Source organism: Mauremys mutica, chromosome 26, assembly GCF_020497125.1.
Source record: "Mauremys mutica isolate MM-2020 ecotype Southern chromosome 26, ASM2049712v1, whole genome shotgun sequence".
Lineage (NCBI taxonomy): Eukaryota > Metazoa > Chordata > Testudines > Geoemydidae > Mauremys > Mauremys mutica.
The window spans coordinates 6,428,390-6,434,398 of record NC_059097.1 but is presented as its reverse complement, the minus strand read 5'-3'; the positions used below and the strand labels follow the sequence as shown (position 1 = coordinate 6,434,398).

General features: G+C 66.9%; 1 non-coding gene across 1 annotated transcript; it reads left to right on the top strand.

Annotated features, from left to right (window-relative positions):
• The first annotated feature begins 5,498 nt into the window (after positions 1–5,498).
• On the top strand, positions 5,499–5,580 carry TRNAS-UGA. Its single transcript has one exon. It is a non-coding gene; the product is annotated as a tRNA-Ser (tRNA).
• Positions 5,581–6,009: the final 429 nt, after the last annotated feature.

The window sequence follows — 6,009 nt, the reverse complement described above, 5'->3', positions numbered from 1 at the left end:
CTCGGCCAGCGGCACCAGTAAGTGACAGGCTGGGAGTGGATTGGCTAAAGCCTTGGTGGGGGCGGAGCCAGGACTCCTGGGTTGTCTCCCTGGCACTGGGAGGGGAGTGGGGGCTGGTGGGTTAGAGCAGGGGGGGCTGGGAGCCAGGACTCCTGGGTTCTCTCCCCGGCTCTGGGAGGGGAGTGGGGGCTGGTGGGTCAGAGCAGGGGGGGCTGGTGGGTCAGAGCAGGGGGGGCTGGGAGCCAGGACTCCTGAGTTCTCTCCCTGGCTCTGGGAGGGGAGTGGAGTCTAGTGGTTAGCGCAGGGGGGGCTGGGAGCCAGGACTCCTGGGTTCTATTTCTGCCTCTGGTGCTGATTTGCTCCCTTCTCTCCTGCCCCCCCCCCGACATTTCTCCCCCCCCCCCCCCCTCCGGCCCCATGCAGCCAGCAGCAAAAGCAGCCGCACCAGCAAGTACTTCGGCAGCATCGACTCGTCGGAGGCGGAGCGGGCGGGGCAGCGGCCGGGCGGGGTGGGGGCCGGCGAGCAGTTCATCAAGTACGTGCTGCAGGACCCCCTCTGGCTGCTCATGGCCAACACTGACGAGAAGGTTATGATGACCTACCAGCTGCCTGACCGGTGAGGCGATCTGGGGGCAGATTGGGGGCGGCAGAGGCGGGGCTGGCAGATCGGGGTCAGCAGAGGCGGGGCTGGCGATCGGGGGGCGGATCGGGGGGCAGATCGGGGGTGGCAGAGGTGGGGCTGGCGATCGGGGGGGCAGATCGGGGGGGCAGAGGCGGGGCGGGCGATCGGGGGGGCAGAGGCGGGGCTGGCGATCGGGGGGGGCGGATCGGGGGGCAGAGGCGGGGCTGGCCATCGGGGGGCGGATCGGGGGGGCAGAGGCGGGGCTGCCGAGCGGGGGCCGGAACGGGGGGGCAGTGGCGGGGCAGGCGATCGCGGGGCGGATCGGGGGGGCAGAGGCGGGGCTGGCGATCGGGGGGGCAGAGGCGGGGCTGGCGATCGGGGGGCGGATCGGGGCGGCAGAGGCGGGGCTGGCGATCAGGGGGCAGATGGGGGCGGCAGAGGCGGGGCTGGCGATCGGGGGGCGGATCAGGGGGGCAGAGGCGGGGCTGGCGATCGGGGGCGGATCGGGGGGGCAGAGGCGGGGCTGGCGATCGGGGGGGCAGAGGCGGGGCTGGCGATCGGGGGGGCAGAGGCGGGGCTGGCGATCGGGGGGCGGATCGGGGGCAGATCGGGGCGGCAGAGGCGGGGCTGGCGATTGGGGGGGCGGATCGGGGGGGCAGAGGCGGGGCTGACCGGGACACGGGGGAGGGTGACAGGCAGGGCGGCGCCGCGGGGGCTTGGGCAGGGGGCAGCGCTGCAGGTGGGGGGGCAGAGCCGGATTTCCCCCCCCCCCCTTGACGCCGCTCTGTGCTCCGCAGCTCCGCGGCTGCTGTGCTACAGGCCGACCGGGAGAAGCTGCGGGAGATGCAGAAGCAGCAGCCACGCTTCACCGAGGAGCAGAAGAAGGAGCTGGCCGAGGTGCACCCTTGGGTGAAGAAGGGGCTGCTGCCGAAGGCCATCAACGTCACGGTGAGGGGGGCCCGGCCCCACCCAGCTCTCTGGGCACCGGGGAGGGGGCTTGTGATGGATTCGGTCGCAGAGACCCCCCTTGGGACTGTCACCCGACGTGGTGAAATTACCTCCGAGCCCGTTATCCCTGCCAGCCTGGGTCTCCAGAACCCTGCCCTGCTGAGCCAGCCTGCTGCAACCCGGACCCACCTCCGGCCCGTGCCCCCAAAGCTGCAGACTCAACTGCAAACAGCTCGGCAAGTGCTCCCGTCTCCAGCCCCCAGCGGGATCCGAACCCCAAATAAACCCATTTTTACGCTGGCTGCGGGGTAAACTCACAAATTGCCCAGCCTCTGCGAGAGGTTTGCACTGCTGTTACCCCAGGTATTAATCACTTACCCTGGGTCAATTAATAAGCAAAAGTGATTTTATGAACTATAAAAAGGAGGATTTAAGTGGTTCCAAGTAATAACAGACAGAACAAAGTAAGTTTACCAAGCAAAATAAACCAAAACCCGCACGTCTAAGCCTAATACGGTAAGAAACTGAAGGCGGGTAAATCTCGCGCTCGGAGATGTTCCAATCGGACTAGACTCCTTCCTAGTCTGGGCCCGTCCCTGGCTCAGCCCTGGTGGTAGCTCGGGGATTTCTCATGCCTGAAATCCCCGAGCGCCCCCCCCTTGGTTCTCTTCCACCCCCGTTTATAGCTTTGCCCCAAGGCGGGAATCCTGTGTCTCTGCGTCCCCACCCTCCTCCTCAGTGGCAAAGCGCCAGGTTTAAGATGGCTCCCGGTATCATGTGACGTGGTCACATGGCCTGTGAGACAGGCACTCGGGGAAGTTGGCAAGTAAACAGCCGTTTGCAACCAATTGTTCGAGTCAACGGGAGCCCTCCTGGTTCCAAGCCACCGTTAACGACCCCCACTTTGCATAATTAAAATAGACCCTCAGAGTTAACGTCAGATTCCTAGTTTCGGAGACGAGACGGATACGTTCCTACAAATAGGACGACCGCACGCGGCGAATATGAAGCGTGTTCCGGTGACGTTGTAGTTACGTTGACGAGCGTCTTTCCGTAGGAGAACAACGTCGCGGGGGGGCCCCAGGTGCACTGACCCCCCCCCTCCTGTTCTCTCCCCCCCCAGGCCTGCGTGGACTGCGGCAGCAACCCGGCCTCCCGCCTGGCGCCGCTCTACGACACGGAGCCGCACGCCATGGAGCTGAGCGCCACGCTGGAGCCCATGGAGGAGGGCGGCGGCGCCCCCCCCTGCCTGGACATGGCCATGGAGGAGGAGGAGGCGGCGGGGCAGCCGGCCCGGCCCGCGGCGGGCGCCGAGAACGCCGGCTGAGGTCCCCGGCCCGCCTCGCCCCACACCGCCAGGCAGCACCGGCTGCCCCGCGGAGCCAGGCCCCCGCCCGGGATGGACCAGAAGTGCCGGCCCGGCCTTGGCCCCGGGACTCAGCCGGGCCGAGCGCAGAGCCGAGCCGGGCCTCGCTCCGGACCCTGCCCTGCCCGCGGGCGCCCCCCGGAGGCCGGGGCCGGCCCTGCGCAGGGCGGAGTATTTATTTTTGGAAGGTGGTTTTTTTTTTTTACGAAAAGGCGGGACAATAAACCGCCGCCGCGGCTGTTTCCCCCCGCGGGCGGCGACGTCCCAGTGAGATCCGCGGCCTCCTTTGTGTGCCGGTCCCAGGGAGCGGCGTGGCCCACGGGCTTCCCCGACCCCCTGACGCGCCTCCCTAACCTCATTGGCCAGTCTCTGCTCTAACCAGTAGACACCACTCCCTTCCCAGAATCAGGGAGAGAACCCAGGAGTCCTAGTTTCCAGCCACCTGCCCTCCCAGAGCCGGGGAGAGAACCCAGGAGTCCTGGCTCCCAGCCCCCACTGCTCTAACCCACCAGCCCCCACTCCCCTCGCAGAGCTGGGGAGAGAACCCAGGAGTCCTGGCTCCCAGCCCCCACTCCCCTCCCAGCGCCGGGGAGAGAACCCAGGAGTCCTGGCTCCCAGCCCCCCCTGCTCCAACCCACCAGCCCCCACTCCCCTCGCAGAGCCGGGGAGAGAACCCAGGAGTCCTGGCTCCCAGCCCCCCCTGCTCCAACCCACCAGCCCCCACTCCCCTTCCAGAGCTGGGGTGAGAACCCAGGAGTCCTGGCTCCCAGCCCCCCCCCACTCTGACCCACCAGCCCCCACTCCCCTCCCAGCACCGGGGAGAGAACCCAGGAGTCCTGGCTCCCAGCCCCCACTGCTCTAACCCACCAGCCCACGGGTGGAGGGACTTGTGTGCGGAGGTGGGGGCCAGGAGACGGTGCGTCCTATTTACAAAGGTCTTGTGCAAAACGGGGAGGGGGGGGAGAACAACATCCTGGTAGTGGCCCCCGGGGGCTGAGTGAATGTGACCAACGCTGCCTGAGTTTGCCGAGAGCCTGAGCCCATTGCTGCGAGAAGGGGGAGCTGCCCCCCGTGACCAACGCTGCCTGAGTTTGCCGAGAGCCTGAGCCCATTGCTGCGAGAAGGGGGAGCTGCCCCCCATGGACCAACACTGCCTGAGTTTGCCGAGAGCCTGAGCCCATTGCTGCGAGAAGGGGGAGCTGCCCCTCGTGACCAACACTGCCTGAGTTTGCTGAGAGCCTGAGCCCCTGATGGCATCGTTCCTGTCAGGGCTGAAGCCTGGTTTTCACGTCGCTGTTTCACCGCCGCTCATTGGAGTCGCTGGGCGTTTGAGAGAGGCTGGGGTCCGAATGCTCAACTGGGGTTTGGTTGCTTTCTCCAGGGCACGCTCCCTTCCTGCTACGGGTGCCCTCGCCCCCATCCCTGGGGGCACCCCCCCACAGGCACCCCCCCGGGTCCCTTTCTGCTTCGTCCCTCCCTGTACGATTGCATCAAGCCTCGCGGGGCCGCCAGGCACAGGGGGGCTGGTTTTCTGGTGGAAACGCCCCACCCCCGGCACTAGGGGCTTTGAATCCAGGCTCATGGCTCTTTCCCCCCCCCACACCTTCTATGGGGCGGGCTCTGGCCTGAACCCCACGGGCGGGGTGCTAGGGTTGACCATCGGGCGCAGGGTTTCTCCAGGTGGTACCCCGGGACCACCACCTCCCTCGGGGTCCCTGCAGCCGGGAGCAAGTCACCCCGTCACAGCTAGCGGGGAGCCGTACCATGGGAGTGGGGAAACTGAGTGACTCTGGAGTCACACCGGAGTGAGCGAGCGGGGAATCGGCGCCTCTGCCTCCACTGGAGTGACTCTGGAGTCACACCGGAGTGAGCGAGCGGGGGAATCGGCGCCTCTGCCTCTGCCTCCACTGGAGTGATGCTGGAGTCACACCAGAGTGAGCGAGCGGGGAATCGGCGCCTCTGCCTCCACTGGAGTGACGCTGGAGTCACACCGGAGTGAGCGAGCGGGGAATCGGCGCCTCTGCCTCCACTGGAGTGACTCTGGAGTCACACCAGAGTGAGCGAGCGGGGAATCGGCGCCTCTGCCTCCACTGGAGTGACTCTGGAGTCACACCGGAGTGAGCGAGCGGGGAATCGGCGCCTCTGCCTCCACTGGAGTGACACTGGAGTCACATCGGAGTGAGCGAGCGGGGGAATCGGCGCCTCTGCCTCCACTGGAGTGACTCTGGAGTCACACCGGAGTGAGCGAGCGGGGAATCGGCGCCTCTGACTCCACTGGATTCCACCGCACAGAGGTGGGGGCAGAGCGGTCACCCCGCAGGCGGGCCGGCAGGGCAGCTGGCAGCCCATGGCTGCACGGGGAGGCCACCCTCTGCCCCGGGTAGATCTGGCTGGGGGCGGCAGGTAGATGTGGGGGGGGGACGCAGGCCCCATAGATTGGGTCCCTGGGCCTGCCGGGTTCCAGGCCATCTCCGTGGGTTGTAGTTTGCTGTCTGACGTTGGGCTCGCGCCGGTAGCTGGGTTAACAACCCCGGTGAGCGGCAGGAGGGTCCCGGGCCCCCGGCTGCGATGGCTGAGTGGTTAAGGCGTCGGACTTGAAATCCAATGGGGTTTCCCTGCGCAGGTTCGAATCCTGCTCGCAGCGGTCGCCGGCTTTTTCTCGGAGAGGCGACGCCCAGCGATCTCCCTGGCTCGGGGCATTTTCGGGGGTGAAATGCCAGGCAGGGTGGCCAGGTGGGGGGCACTGCTGGGTCCAGGAAAAGCCAATTCTGGGGCCATGGGGAATGCCCCCCAAATTCCTCTGATCCCCCCCGATGCTCGGAGACACAGGCCTTGGGGGGTCAGCATTCAGGAGTCGCGCTCTGACCCAGAGCTCCTTCCCCCTAACAAACCCGTCATCGACTCTCTAGCCAAAACCCCACCACTTGGGGTGGCCCCGGCTCCGGAGGGACCCTGCCCCCAGGGCCGATCTGGGGATGAGAGCCCGGTGCTGGAGCCCCGATCCCCGCAGAGTGGCCCCCCAGCCAGATACCGGCAGGAGATGCCAGGCTGGGCCCATATGAATCTGGAGTCA